Source organism: Sinohyriopsis cumingii, chromosome 4, assembly GCF_028554795.1.
Source record: "Sinohyriopsis cumingii isolate HCF-2022 chromosome 4, ASM2855479v2, whole genome shotgun sequence".
Lineage (NCBI taxonomy): Eukaryota > Metazoa > Mollusca > Bivalvia > Unionida > Unionidae > Sinohyriopsis > Sinohyriopsis cumingii.
The window spans coordinates 147,431,859-147,448,715 of NC_142964.1; the positions used below are offsets into that span (position 1 = coordinate 147,431,859).

General features: G+C 36.4%; 1 protein-coding gene across 3 annotated transcripts in view; it reads left to right on the plus strand.

The window, feature by feature from the left end:
* Positions 1–16,857, plus strand: part of LOC149802295 (uncharacterized) — a 117,510-nt gene that overhangs the window by 23,355 nt on the left and 77,298 nt on the right. The gene's annotated exons all lie outside the window — the stretch shown is intronic.

A 16,857-nucleotide genomic window follows, 5' to 3' on the forward strand; every position in this document is an offset into this window, starting at 1 on the left:
AATTATTTTTGAAAATCGTGAAGAACTATTGTGTCTCTATGTAACTGTAAACGTATTTTAGAAAATGGTGCAGTACAATTGTGTCTCGATGTAACCGTAAACTTTTTTAAAGTCGTGTAGTACGTATTTGTTTAGATTCAACTGTATAATTATTTAAAATAATCGTGTAGTACAATTGTATTTTGATGCAACTATATAATTTGTTTGAAAATCGTGTAGTACAGTTGTGTTTTCATGCAACTGTGTAATTGATTTTTTAAATCCGTGCAGTGCAATTGTTACTATATTTACTGAATGCTAACACGAGTCAAATTCAAACACATTGTGATCACCATTTGAAAGCTTTATGACACGAAGTGATTTCATTTTTCGAAAGAGTGATTTGTTTATATGACGTTTATGAAACAAACGGAATAATTTCTAGAGCCGCGCAGAGCAAAAGGTGGAACGTATTCAACAAATTACATTACTTCCTTATTAAAGTGAACACAAATTTAAGATTCTAATATTCATGTGACGAAATAGACGTTTAAAATATTCTGGAAAAACTGCATTAGTTTAAGCTAGATTGTCTGTCTGGCATCTAACGATATATGTATTTGCCTATCCTGGCATAATTAAATGAGGCATTTATTTATGTCACTCCATGACATGACATTTCACTGTTTCATTTTTTTCTTTTTCTTTCTTTTTCATTTTTTTTTCTTCTTGGATGTAGGGTGTATCTATCAGTGTCATTTTATCAGTGCACACATTAATTTTATGACACACGTTTTATTAATGTAAGCACAGGATCTTTGAAAATATAACCTGTTTATTTTCATGTAAGCATCGTAATTTCACTCCATTGACAGTAATAGTAGAAATAGTCTTTAGGAAAGATAGTAAGGACCCCATGTGAAATAACAAAACATGCATTATATCATATTTTCTGTCCTATCCTAATCTAGAATGGATTAATAACTATCTCTTTAATAGGCAAGAATAATGACTGAATAACCGTATTGGCTCAAATATAAGGTCAACCAGAGTACGAACAGCGTAAACCCAGATATACCTTCCCATTATATATTGATAGAGCCGGATTTACGGTACCATAAATAATTCTATTAATGATTTCAAACGTGCAGCGTAGACCCAGATTTTCCAGCCCATCATGGGACAGCAAAAATGAATTCAATGGAAACACGGGTAATTACAATATTTCATTGAAAATTAACATAGATCATTGTTAGTACAGTATCCCTGGTGACTCTGAATTTACGGAACCCACACGGACAGATATATATATATATATATATATATATATATATATATATATATATATATATATATATATATATATATATATATATATATATATATATATATATATGTGTGTGTGTGTGTGTGTGTGTGTGTGTGTGTGTGTGTGTGTGAAAATTTTTAACAAAATATAATTTTTTTCAGCTTCATTCATTCATGATGATAATGTTAGCAACATTTTTTAAATCACGATGTTAACGTTACTAATCTGTATGAAAAGTTTGTTTGTTTGCCATGACCGTTTTAGCACGAAGATCCTGAATTAAGTATTGCCACTTATCATTTTGACCAACGGGGACCCTGTTATTATGTATTGCCACCTGCAGTTTGACCAACGGGGATCCTGTTATTATGTATTGCCACACTGCACTTTGACCAACGGGGATGCTATTATGTATTGCCACACTGCAGTTTGACCAACAGGGATCCTATTATTATGTATTGCCACACTGCACTTTGACCAACGGGGATCCTATTATTATGTATTGCCACACTGCACTTTGACCAACGGGGATCCTATTATTATGTATTGCCACACTGCACTTTGACCAACGGGGATCCTATTATTATGTATTGCCACACTGCACTTTGACCAACGGGGATCCTATTATTATGTATTGCCACACTGCACTTTGACCAACGGGGATCCTATTATTATGTATTGCCACACTGCACTTTGACCAACGGGGATCCTGTTATTATGTATTGCCACACTGCACTTTGACCAACGGGGATCCTATTATTATGTATTGCCACACTGCAGTTTGACCAACGGGGATCCTATTATTATGTATTGCCACACTGCACTTTGACCAACGGGGATCCTATTATTATGTATTGCCACACTGCAGTTTGACCAACGGGTATCCTATTATTATGTATTGCCACACTGCACTTTGACCAACGGGTATCCTGTTATTATGTATTGCTACACTGCACTTTGACCAACGGGGATCCTATTATTATGTATTGCCACACTGCAGTTTGATCAGCTGGGATAATCCAAATAAGTATTACCACTTTACATTTTAGGGTACCGTGGCACTTGGAGATTTAAGAAAACAAAGGACAACCCTGTTCCTCAAACAGTTTCCTGATCACTAAAGATTGGTTTATGTTAGCGCGACTACATTAGTAAGTTATCTGCAGATCAATCTAAAATAGAAGAATTTGCTATTCATTTAGCCACCATTCAAATCATCTTAACTTTTGACCCTCCATGACATGTAATATCTAACAAGGACACGCGTTTACATAACACTGAACAAGATGTATTGTCATGACAACAAGCGTGTATTTAGAGACTTTTGTATAAAATTTCATGGGGGAACAGTTCTTTTATTGTTGTTCGAAAGTGGTCAGAATTGCAAAACTGTAATTAAATATGATAAGATGTAACAATTTCTTTAACTGCAGGAATGTAAAGCTATGAGAGAAATGTAAATCAGTTATCAATCTATATTTCACATCCAAGTTATTCAATAGTTCATGCTACGTCTTTTATTGAAAACGATAAATTTTCTAATCTTGATAGTAAGTATGCACCTTTCTTCAGTCGGATTTTCAACAATAAAATGGTGTATGTCTGAAAGAAACGCAAACCTTCTAGTGTGAAAACGTCACTCAAAATGGTGTATATCTAAAAGAAACCCAAACCTTCTAGTGTGAAAACGTCACTCAAAATGGCGTATATCTAAAAGAAACCCAAACTTTCTAGTGTGAAAACGTCACTCAAAATGGTCGAAGCGAATCAAGAAGAACATTTCGGCCATTTCGATCATAGATGGAGATTATGGTTTTAATGGAAAAAGGTCACAATTAATTTTGCAGTATATTCACTACATTTGCTTCTTAGTACTGAACATTCCATTGTTTCCAAATGATAATAGATCATATCTTAATTTAAAGTACCATCGAAGAGATTTCCCGGGTTCTTCCTCCACCATTAATACTGGCCGCCATGTATAGCCTATCGTGTGCTGAAAAATGGCGTTAAACCCTACAACAACAACAACCATTAAGATGAACTGCAGGTGAAACTTTTGTTATAGATTATCTGGCACTGTTTTAGAGGCTACCACATCATCACAAATGCCTCATTACTCACTGTGCACTGTCGCCGATATACGCGCAGACAATCAAACCATAATGCTCAAATTCTAAAGAATGCACAGTTACCTTTAAAGCAACACCAGTAATGTCTAAATCTAACTCTTGTATCACCATCAAATGGAGAGAGGAAAAATGTTCTAAAAATGGACTGGGACTATAATAATTGTTATCCGATGCCTAATGCATACGGAGCAAAGTATGCTGCAAATTGTGCAGTTTCATTCACCCAAAGTGTATATACCTAAATATGCCAATACAATTCATGGCTGGCACATGGCGTCGACGCACTAACCTCTTAATTCTGAGCGCCAAGCGAGGCAGCTGTTAGTACCCATTTTATAAGTCTGGTATGACACGGCCGGGTATTGAACCCACGACCTCCCGCATCAGAGGCGGACGCTCAAACCACTAGGCCACCGAAGCGGTGGCTAGTGTTAGGACTGGTTGGCCTGGTGTCAGGATAATGTGACTAGGTGGAACATGATGCTACATGTCTGCGGCATCATGCCCCAGTGGTGGACATTATTATAAGCTGTCACATGCAGACGTCAAAGCAGTATGACTGAAATTTTTTTAAAGCTACGCCTAAAACCTAAATCACACACACAGTTTAGTAAAGATGACGCTTATGTGTCTAATGATTCCTCTACTATTTTTAAGTCATGCACACCATGTAACTCCAATCCTTTCACAGTGCCAGAACAACCGGTCGTCAACGAATGTGAGATGTTACTAATTTGGTTCTTTCTGCTTGTATTTCTGTCTATAATGAAGCAGTAATTAAGCTGACTGATCGCTTTGTAAATACATTTCTTCCTGCCTAACAACCCATGTGTAAGGATTTTCTGTTTTATTCTTACATCTTTCTAACACTGTTTATTATCATATTCTTCTGATTGAATGAACTATAATACTTATGTACACAAGCTGTTATTTTAAGATCCAGTTTAGACTCATTATGTATTTTTTTGATTTTGTTGTTTTATTGTTCTTTCGACGATTTTAAAATTTGAGTTCTTTTTCATTTTTAATGATAATAATACATACTTGTAAACTTTAGTAATTTTTTCTTATAAATCCGACTAATGTTAACGGAAAATACAATAGCATGTGTAGAAACGTTGGTTACGAAACATCCCGGTTACGAAATGGCGTTTATACCCTTCTGGACCCGCCCCCCCCCCCCCTACAAACACACACAGCCATACACACTCAACCAAACCCGAATTTGAGTCAACATATCGTTTGATTTATTTTAAAGAGCATGGTCAAAAAGAAAAGGAGATGTGAACTTAAAGTCTCTTTATGAGTCCAGGCCCTTAAGTCTTTGTACCATTTTTTTCTGTCTGCTAAAATCACGGGATGTTTTCCGAGGGGTATTGGGCGTCTAAGATTGAATTTGAAAGGGTTAGTTTGTTTTACTCTAGTCAAAATGGACATAATAATTAAACAATTTCGTATTAAAATGTACTTTGTTCTTGTAAAGCACTTTCAAAGAGTTATATATGAATCGTACAAAGATCAGATTATAAAAACAACAACAGCAACAACAACAACAACAACAACAACAACAATAATAATAATAATAATAATAATAATAATAACAATAAAATGATAATATTAGCTGTCATTATTATTATTATTATTATTATTATTATTATTAATCCTCTCATATATTTGCAGGGTTAAACAATACATAGAGTCAGGAACAGTTAGTCCAAATTCTATAACAACTTTGTTTCACAACAATTATTTAAAAATCCTTCTTGGACAAGAAAAAAGTTATCACTTAACTTACATAAAAATGAAAACAGCAATAAGGTATACTGAATGCTGCATCATATGTTTGTCCGAAAAATTGTGGCCGATGGCGCGATGCCTAGTAGGTAAAGACGTCATACAGTATTTATAGCTCGCTAAACTATCCTTTACAGATATTTCTGCCTGTGGCATTGGAAGCATTTTACTGAACTGACTTTCAGTCAGAAAACAGTTTGTTGGTGATTGAATATCTTTGTGAAGTGTGAATGTTCTCTTTGATTTGTTAATAAGCAGACTCGAAACGGCTGAAATGAAAGAGACCAGAATATTAACATGTTTCTGCAGTCGATATTTGTGGAAGTGCTTATTATATTACAACTGGATGGGTAACTTTAAAATCGAGAACTGCTGTTCACAAATCATATATATTCTATAAAATATTATGTCCCTGTCATATCTGTTGGATATTGGTCCTCCTCTTGTACAGCTAGGATCATATTACTTTCTTTGTGATAGAAATCAAATAACTTCAATCATGTCCAATGATGACTAATTGTTGTTCTTCTTTCTTAGCGAATACGGTTAAATGTTGGCATTTTTCTCATTGGAATATCGTGAATCGCCGCTTTGGGTGTGTTCAAGAAACTAATCGACCTAATATTGGACACCCGAATATTTTACTATAGTCTTGAAAATTTAACATCGTGTTAACCAAACTGAGAGACGATTCTAGCAGCTTAAAAGCCGATCTATATTGAGGTAACATAATACACGATCCCTTTTTGTTCATGTGGATTCCAGTTTGAAACTTCAATATTGTTTTCTTAACAAACAACAATTAAATTGTTTCAGTCAGTTATATCGTGTCACTATCTTTAAATATTTAAACGGCAGCATTGATTATTTTTCACCGTTAATGTATTCATCCTGCAATAAACTTGAATTTATATTTTTTTAAACTCCATGATTCGACTGATCCTTTTTATTTATGTATACTGCATGCTCTAAGTCATTTTGGCTTTCATTTCCTGTTAACCATTCATCTTGTCAATTCTTTTTCTTTCTCTACTTCCTATTCTTTTCCATTTTGTTTCTAAGGAACTATTTCAGTATTGCGACATGCTTTTTTTTTGGTGTCGTTTTTGCGGTACTTTCATATTTACTTGCTTATTTCCGCCTCGTGTCTATGAATAACACCATGTAAGGGAGATAAACCCTGATAAGTTGTGAAAACTTGTTTTCTATACTTGGGGCAGTACATGCGTGAAGTTCTATTCTTAGAGTACCTACATTCACCTTTTAAATGACAAAGAAGTTCAATACGTTCGGTGTGTCCTTTAAAACAGCACACAAAATAACTACTTAGTGCAACCTTGGTTTCTACCGTTGAGGGTAAACTCCAATATTAAATGCCCGAGACACTGCTGAATGTATTCAGTAGTTTAAAACCGAAAGGGACTTGTTTGCTCGACTTGTTTGCTTAACGCAAACAAAAATCTATTTTTTTCTGCAACTCAGAAAGGACACATAACAATGAATATGAAAACATGGTAGGTGAAGTACCGATGTTCCTTGCAAAGTTATTAAAGCCCAGTCTTTCGAAGAGGTCAAATAAATGTCGTTGCTTTGTTCGCTCGATACAATGAATCTTGAGGATTTGATTGTTAGAAAAGATATAGAGTTTCCAGAAAGAGGGGTTATCATTCAGTACAAAAATAAAGCGGAGAAAAAAAGAAAAATTAGAAGTATAAATGATACACAATATTTGAACCTGTGCGCCTAGATCCTCTTTTCTGGTAATTCTGTATGACCTTTATCCGATGAAAAACGACAAGCTATAGGAAAAATAAAAACAACAAAAAGTCGTTTAAAATTAATTTAAAACAGACTAATTAGATGGAAAGATTGTTCAAATAAGACAAAATCAAGCACAGAGATTATCGAAGAAATGATGCACGCTAACAGGGTCTGAAACTGTGGCATAGAGAGCATTTATGTGGTTTTATTTGTAAATCACACTACCCTCTGTCGTGTTTTGGGGGGATGGGACAACTTTCACCATCTCCAAACACTTCAGCTGTAAGCGACGATGGGGAATGGGCCAACTTTAACCATCTCCAAACACGTCAGCTGTAAGCGACGATGGGGAATGGGCCAACTTTAACCATCTCCAAACACGTCAGCTGTAAACGACGATGGGGAATGGGCCAACTTTAACCATCTCCAAACACTTCAGCTGTAAGCGACGATGGGGAATGGGCCAACTTTAACCATCTCCAAACACGTCAGCTGTAAACGACGATGGGGAATGGGCCAACTTTAACCATCTCCAAACACGTCAGCTGTAAGCGACGATGGGGAATGGGCCAACTTTAACCATCTCCAAACACGTCAGCTGTAAACGACGATGGGGAATGGGCCAACTTTAACCATCTCCAAACACTTCAGCTGTAAACGACGATGGGGAATGGGCCAACTTTAACCATCTCCAAACACTTCAGCTGTAAGCGACGATGGGGAATGGGCCAACTTTAACCATCTCCAAACACTTCAGCTGTAAACGACGATGGGGAATGGGCCAACTTTAACCATCTCCAAACACTTCAGCTGTAAGCGACGATGGGGAATGGGCCAACTTTAACCATCTCCAAACACGTCAGCTGTAAACGACGATGGGGAATGGGCCAACTTAACCATCTCCAAACACGTCAGCTGTAAACGAAGATAAGAAGTCTCGAGATTAAGCAGTCAAGGAGGAGTTGAGATATGTTGGACTCGTCAGCTCACTCACAGTAGCGCGAGCATATGGTACATGTAAGTACAAAGACGTGGGTAGGCAGTGCCACATAGTAAAAGCTTGCACATTTTTTATGATGTGTATGTCCACGTGATCATCTATGGAGGCCTGTGTATTGCAATAATATGTCATTTATTAAAACAGTCACTTTGAACATGCACAAACGAACACTAGTTTTCAATCAAATTCCTATGTGACTGGTCGTTGATAGTTTGCTTTCCCAATCGCAAGGTCAATGGTATTTAAAATTGCAAAGAAAATGTATTGTTATAAACTGCGTCAGTGTTTCATGTTTTCATCATAATTCTTAATGATACACATTATCTGAATAAGTAAGGATTTTGTAAAAGGGACCGTGTCAAGTTTGTTAAATGCACTGTAGGCATTCTATAAGTGTTGCTAGATACTATCGATAGAATAAGGTATAATTTCCCGAGACTGAAAAACAACTTTCTGGACAAAATATAAGGCACCAAAAGGGATGACATTTACGCATTTATTCAGAAATGTCTAGCTAATATTTCGCACATATCTTCAGTGGACCGTTCCTCTATTAATGCTAAGTGAATATTTATAAGTTTTAACCACGCAATTGGAAACAAGAGCCTTTATTGTTTCTGACACAGCTTTAGGCACTAGCCTCTGATCATGATTCGACCCGATGAATCTAGAATGGATCCCGATTTCGCCAAATGTGACATAAATTAGAATATTTTATTCCCTGGTTAATTCCTTCGTCGAGTACCAGTCTAACTGAGTCAGCTCTGAAGTTATATCTACCAAAAGAAAGGGTGGATTTTATTAATATTTTTTAACCATAAAACAAAGAGAACTCGTCGCTTTAAGATGGTGTTGTCGAGTTCTATACACATAAGCTTGATTTATTTGAAACTTATAATATACAAAGTTCATGTAAAGCAATCATTCCATATGTTTAAATAGAAATTAAACCCTTATGGAGTTGTTTTGAAACTAGTGAATCTTATGTTTTTGCACTGTCATCACAAATAGTTACAAACTTACCATCCTACACCATGCGCATTCGGATCACTTGGTGGGGTTTTTCTGCATTAGCATAAAATATCAGACGATTGAAACAAATGGTCGAAGTGTTTGAACAAATCAGAGTGGTTAGACAAAAAGTATGCAAATGAAAAACCAGAAACCAAGCTGCTCCTCGAGTGCCTCTGGTGCATATCATTGTTTTCACAACGCGGTGTATATTGAAATAACTTGCATTGAATCGAGCGTGTTTGTCAAGACGACGACATAGTTTCGTGAACACAAAGTAGCGTTCCAAAGACAGTGGAGTAAAGCTTTTATCGCAGCTGCATTTATTGTTTAAGCGCCTCTGATTGGTTCGAATACTTGTACCAATGACTGCGATTGCCACTACGCAAAATGTGTTTGAACCAGATGTGCTTTACAGAAGATTTCAAACTATCCGCACCCTTTAGAGTCTATGTATTATACCGTCTGTTCTGCTATTGGCTAGTTAGTCTGACTATTACTCCATATGTTTCCAAACCATTGGTCAATATTTAGCCAACTGTTTATTTTACTTTTTCATATGATTGCCATGTGCACAACGGATATTTTTGGTTTCTTCATGTACTCCGAAGAGGGTTGAAAGGTCAGACATAAAATATAATTTAATTACTTTCGCATAATTGCACATTTTGTATCTTACTTTATCGATTAAGTCATAACAATGAGACACATACATGGGCTGCTTTTGTTTTATGGGGTTTAAACCATTTTTAGTATATGACGGCCAAAATAATGTCGTGAAAGAAGAACCAGGTACTTCGAAATAAACCACATACTACTGAACAGGCAAGCTTTCTCACACGCCCACGTTAGTGGAGCTGAGACTCAAACTGACATGGACAGAGGTGAGATGTGTGAGTAATCTGTAAAGATGAGTGCCGTATACCACTAGACCACCCAGGGCCTCTACATAAATACGAGATTTCGGGGTACGACCCCACATCCATATCCATATCGAGCTATCGATGTTATATCAGTTTTGATGTGTCATTACCAAACTTTAGTGAACTTTCATTTTTGTGAAGGCGCCATATTCTGGCATTCCACCGTAACACACACACACACACACACCGTCACCACCACACCCATCACCATATGTCAACAAAATCTCCTGTCTGGTTATCCATTTAAATGTTTCGTCGTTTTACACCCAGTCAACTCTGTTTGAAAATACTGACACGAGTTGATGATACCAGACAAATCGAGTTTCCTCTTTTCATTTCTTACCTTTTACAAAAACATTAAATAGACTTGTTTAATTTTATTTCCTTGTGATCGAAAGGCGGAAAGTGATAATGTCATAGGTCTAAGTAATCATAAAACCACTTGATAAACAAACAGTCAACTTGTTTCTTTAATTCATTATTCTGTGCGGTCAAGAACCTTAACTTGTGCATAAAGTCAAGACAATATTCAGTAAATTGGAACATTGATATTTGCGACGACAACTGTTTCTAGCACAAAATATGACCTCAGTTATAATACATAATTAACATTTTTTGTTTTTGAAAGGACAATAGTTACAAGGGAATATCAACGGAATATTTCTCCTCTCCCCCCCCCCCCCCGCCATGTGTGGGTGGATGTACTTAGGTTTCCTTTGGCAACATGGAAATAATATAAACTATAAGCACTATAAGCCCTTAGCAGGAAAATCATTCAATCATTTGTTAAAAATGAATGAAACTTTGGCTTCTATTAGAAACTGAATACTTCATTCTGGCCCATAGAGGGATCGCTTTACTCTTCAAACAGAATACTGCTATGTGGCTAACGCATATTCTCTCTAGAAAGTTGATTATATTGGTGACAAATGACGACAGGCTAAGAATCATGAATAGACAATATCTTTTATCTGTCTAAAGATTCAAGCCATGGCGAATCCCTGTCTTTCAACAAATTGCCTTTCTGCACGATAGATAGCATTGTTTTCGCCTATCTGGACGCAGTAGGCTCCATACTGAATCAAATAAAGTTAGCCACAAGACAGTGTCTGTTGGCAAAGCCATTATTTTGATGACACAATAGTCTTGCTATTCTTCATTGATGCAAGCTGCTGTAAATGCAAGCTGTAAATGGCTGCTTGCAAGTGCTTAGATCTATTTTCATTCTGCGTCATTGCATCTTGCAGTTTGCCAGTTACTGAATTGATTCTGTTTGTCGTGTGGCAAATGCTATGTCAGCTATTACAAGTTTTGTATATTCTGTTTATAAACTTGCCATATTACAATTGCATCATTTTAACTGCTGTTTTCATACAGATTTGGCCTTGCAATAATGTAAATACTGCTAATAGTATCATCTTTTTGTCCAACTCGTGTCGCCATCTGTTTTACCAATGACATAATACAGATTAGCATGGCATTACGACAACAGACGGTGCTCTAAATTTCTAAAGTTATGCCTTTACTATAAATAATTAATGCTCCCACGGTGCTTTTCGGCATTAATTTTGTGTCGACAAACATTGTAACCCTTTCAACCCCTTTTTTAAAGGTGCAGGTTAGCAACGAAGTTTTAATCGTTCTCTAAAAACATGTGCTTTCTCGAATATCTAAGTGATTTATATAGTACCTTACGAAAACAAAAACGCATACACTGCAGCAGGGTGCTCTATCTTTTTCAACCCCAGTTTTACAACTTTTGTCTCTGGAAGTGGAAATAATCAGAAACAAAAGACATAATGTTATGGGAGATTTTAGTTTTATTTATTGTTATTATTACCATTATCAAATCAATTAAAATAATAAATTAGTTCAAGAATTTAAAACAATATATAAATATGGCACTCTTGGGTTATAATTATCCAGCGGATCTTTGTCTCATTAAAGATTTTTTTAAAAAGAATTGTTTGAATATGAATGTAGTGACGCTTGTTTCTGATTTATTAAGTGTGCTGCTCATTGCAATATAAAATTAATTTAGTGAATTATCTATGATCAGAGAGAGAGAGAGAATGCACCAAACTGCATATTACATTAAGTTCATGTAATTGTATACATGTATCATCAGTCGATGAGCTTCTTTTCGGACAGTCTTAGGGTCTTTCCTTCAACGATAGAAAAAATCTACTATCTTTATCGATAGTTATACAGGGTAGAATTTTACTGATCATGGTCTTCTTATTTGGTTTGATTTTTGTTAATTGTCTACATGTATCCTAGGTAGTTGAGGGTGTTTTGGGGACAGTCTTTTGGTGTTTTATGGTAGTCTTGGGGTCGTTCATTTGGAGATAAATACCAATATGGGGAAAAAAACCTATCCTGATCTTACTCAATACTTATTCAATGCAGGATGTTACTGATCACTCTCTTTTTACGGTTTGATTCAATATTATGATATACATGTATCCTGAGTAGGTGAGAGTGTTTTTTGACAATCTTGTGCTAACCCCATGACTTTCAGGGTGATAGGCAGAAAAAATAAACTGTTGGATGTCTAATCATGCGTAAGTTGTTGGAAATAATAAGACATTCAATTGGCTGGACAGATTTGGCTAGGCAAACAAGTGTTAGAAAACATTGCCTAAACTTTTACAACAGTTTTTGCTTTAATATTCGTAAAAGGAATAGCCTGTGGAAATCTTGAGGATGCACTATTGTGGTCAACAAGTATTGGTTGAGTTACTTGGTGTTAGGTAAGGAACCGACAGTCTACCATTTTTCTGCTAAATGGCTTGTCAAATAGTCAAATGCAGGAATAGGTTGCAGATGTACCTTAGATAACTTCTGATTGAGATTTCCTACCAATTTCCTACCATTTGACAAGTGTGACAAGATCTTTGGTACTTATAAACATCACTTTTAATTTTCGGCCAATAAAAAATTATTCAGGTCCAGATTAAGAAGTTGTATGGGCTAGACTATGTATTTCTTGTCTATACGACATAGGACGACTTAGGAACAACAGTTTGATTGCTCATTGACCACTCATCACCAGCCGGTAGATCAGATGGTCTCTATTTTCTCATAATGACACCATTTTTTCACAAAGTAACAAACTGGTACTTGTGTGGCTTCAATTTCTGAAACCCACCCTTGTGTATTCTCTGAGAAATAGTACTCGTGTACCTTTAACTCCACGAAAGGAGTGTTTATGTAAGCACAAATATACACATCGAAATGAGTCACGGGGAATCACAAGGAAATGTCTCCATATCGTGTTAGATGAGAAATTGGTCCTCTATCTTCTCTGTAATGTATTATATTCTTTACACAGATTTTGGAACGTTGATGAATCACTTTGTGGGTAATGGATATGATATTAATCAAGCGATGATGTCACGAGGATGGGTTGAGGATGAGAGGGGTGATTCGCCCGGATGTGGACTTGAACCCAGCGGGACCTCTCTATCTCTAAAGTGGCGTCCCTTGCAACAATACCAAATTGTTATCAATAGTTCGTCAAAACTATTTGATTTACCGCCCTATACCCGTGTGGTTGGCACATTATAAATTGTACAATTACAATATGTATAACGTGTTATTTTTCATCCAATTTAAATTATATTTCACCATAACTTTAATGTCCCCTGACATGGGGTTGGTGTTCTTGGTCAGAATAAGAGCTATGCTAATGAGTGGGGAAATCGTTTTCCTGTTTTTGACTGGTCAATATAGCAACTCCATCTAATAGTCGCCAGTTTGTCAAAGAAAGGTGATATTACATCATATCAGTAATTCTTGTTATTTTATTTCCTTCGAAGTAAACTTTTCAAGGCATTTCTCTTCGTCTGTTTTTATGTAAAAATCGATAATGTAAATACTGCTTGAAGCTTTAAGTAACAATTGCATGTACAAAACTGTCATATACTGTCATGTAGTGAACACGAGTTCCTCAAAAATGTACAAGGCTGTCATATACAGTCATGTAGTGAACACGATTTCCTCAAAGACTGTATAAGACTGTCATATACTGACATGTAGTGAACACGAGTTCCTCAAGAATGTATAAGACTGTCATATATTGTCATGTAGTGAACACGAGTTCCTCAAAGACTACGGTTCGCAGATTGGTGTGAATTTAGAACCGTGTGTGTGTGTGTGTGTGTGTGTGTGTGTGTGTATGATTGATTTGGATTTTTAACGTAGCTTTAACAAGTTTTCAGTAATATCGCTATGATATCTGCTGTGTGGCAGGATTTTTTTTTTAGTGATGTCTAGCATTATGCAGCAAATATGTAACACATTATCCTGACACCAGGCCTACCAGTCCGAACACTAATCTCTTAATGCTGATCGCCAAGCGAGGCAGCTGTTAGTACGATTTTTTAAAGTCTTTTGTATGACTCAGCCGGTGTTCGAACCCGCGACCTCCCGCGCTGTAACCTCGTAGGCCACGGCAACGAATAAGGGCTGTAAATGCTTTATTTCAGTCGCAGTCATAACATTTTCGGTTCTGACGTACAGTTTATTCGTCTTCTGTATAAAAAAGAAGGGTTCACATCCTCTCCACATGGTTGCATAAAAGTAAATTTTGCTTGGTCTTTCATTTATGGAGTGTCTTTAGTATGATACACAATATTATTCAGCAAATGAATTTTCAGTAGAACACTATTCACAGAATATTTTGCATTTAATTCTGTTTTAGGAGACATTGATTGCGTCTTTTATGATGTCAGTTTTTGCAGCCATGTGACACAAAACACGGCCGATTACCAGAACAATTTAATTGACAAATGCTTTGTGTTTCTTTTTTCTGTATATCGGAAAACTTTAATACTCTTTGGCCTTTAATTATCAAAAACGTACATGTGCTAAACTGCGGACAGGAAGTAACCTGATATTTATCTTTATGTTTAAATTCACATTTCTATTAAATGGCATTAAACTATGTATGGAAAAGAGGAAAGGCAAACATAAAATTAGCCTGTAGCAATTAAACAGCGGTTTAAAAACCATGCAGTGAGTTCTTTCAAGATACGATTAGTTGGGGAAGTCAAGACTCAAGACCGAAAGGGCACGAGTTAGAACCCTATCATCGGCCCATCCTGGTTCGGCTAATATGGTGTGTCCTTGAGCAAGCCATTTTACTCCAACTGCCGCGGCACTAAGTAACGTACTTGTGTTGCTGTGCCTTAAAGCAACAAACCAAAACCAAATATAAAAATTTGTTATTTGGCACGATTGATCTTTGTAGTTCTATTCAAGTGTGGTCTGGTATGTTAGGAGGATGGAATTCACACGTTGCTTGTTATATTAGGAGGATGGTATTCACACGTTGTTTGGTATGTTAGGAGGATGGTATTCACGCCTGGATTGGTATGTTAAGAGGATAGTATTTACGCGTTGCTTGATATGTTCGGAGGAGGATATTCAAACATTGCTTGGTATGTTAGGAGGATGGTATTCACGCGTTGCTTGCTATGTTAGGAGGATGGTATTCACGCGTGGTTTTATTATGCTAGGAGGATATTATTCACTCGTTGCTTTGTTTGTTATGAGGCTGGTATTAACTCATAGTTTGGTATGTTAGGAGGATGGTATTCACGCATGGTTTGGCATGTAAGGAGGATGGTATCCACGCGTGGTTTGGTATGTTAGGAGGATGGTATCCAGGCGTAATTTGGTATGTTTGGAGGATTGTATTCACGCCTGATTTGGTATGTTAGGAGGATAGTATTTACGCGTTGTTTGCGTTGCGTGGTTTTATTATGCTAGGAGGATATTATTCACGCGTTGCTTTGTTTGTTAGGAGGATCGTATTAGCGCGTAGTTTGGTATGTTAGGAGGACGGTATTCACGCGTGGTTTGGTATATTAGGAGGATGGTATTCACGTGTTGTTTGGTATGTTAGGAGGACGGTATTCACGCGTAGTTTTGTATGTTAGGAGGATGGTATTCACGCGTTGAATGGTATCTTAGGAGGATGGTATTCATGGATGACTTGAAATGAATAGAGGGATGGGTCACGCTTCTGAATTTTGACCTGAAATAGTGATTAACAGACAAGGTGACATTGTCGGCGTACAAGTCTTGTACCGTAATACTAGCACTTTTACCTAGGCACCCATAATGAATCACCTCTGAATTATAAAGTTGAACGGAAAAGCATCTCAGACAAATTTTCAAGGTCTGTTCCCAGGTATGGTATCAGTCTCATCAAATTTGTATTTTTCTACACCTTAAAAACAAAGAAAAAAAACTGCGTTATGTTTTTGAAAATTGAAGTTAGTTATTTTTATAATCCATCTATAAACAATAAATCTCGCGAAATTTCGCTTCTTAACGTATTTTTGACGTATGGACGACATAGAACACCTGCTTTAAAATCCCAAGGGATTTCATTACGATAGCCATGGTGATTACTCTTTGGAACACACGCAGTAACCGCCCCCGCCATGCTAAAGTTAGAAGAGCAAAAAAGATACGTACATGCCATTCAACCCTAAAAATGAACATTTCTTTTGTTTGTACTACTTACTGAATTTCTGAACTACTTGCTTGCTCATTTAGTAAGCAAGTTACTTAGGTAGGTATTAATTGACTCTAAACGTAAGTGCAATCCATTGATTCTCTCCGGAATGAAAATACAGTATCATATTTTGTTATTTTAGGCGAAGCAGGTATAAACTACCCCACTTTACGTTGTGTTTTATTTCGTAAAATGAAAGACGGCGATTAAACAGAAAGCAAATGATTTGCAAAATGATACTTTTGGGGCGTGGATTGAATGATTAGTCTCTACAACAAATATGTCCTTTCACTTAGTGGTCCTGACATGTTGAATTAGTAGCTGAGTTCATTGCACACTTGCGCACGTGTTAGATAATTTTTTTAAAAAAAGAAGTTCTTATTGCTTAATTAGCAATTCCAATGTAATCAAGAAAACAT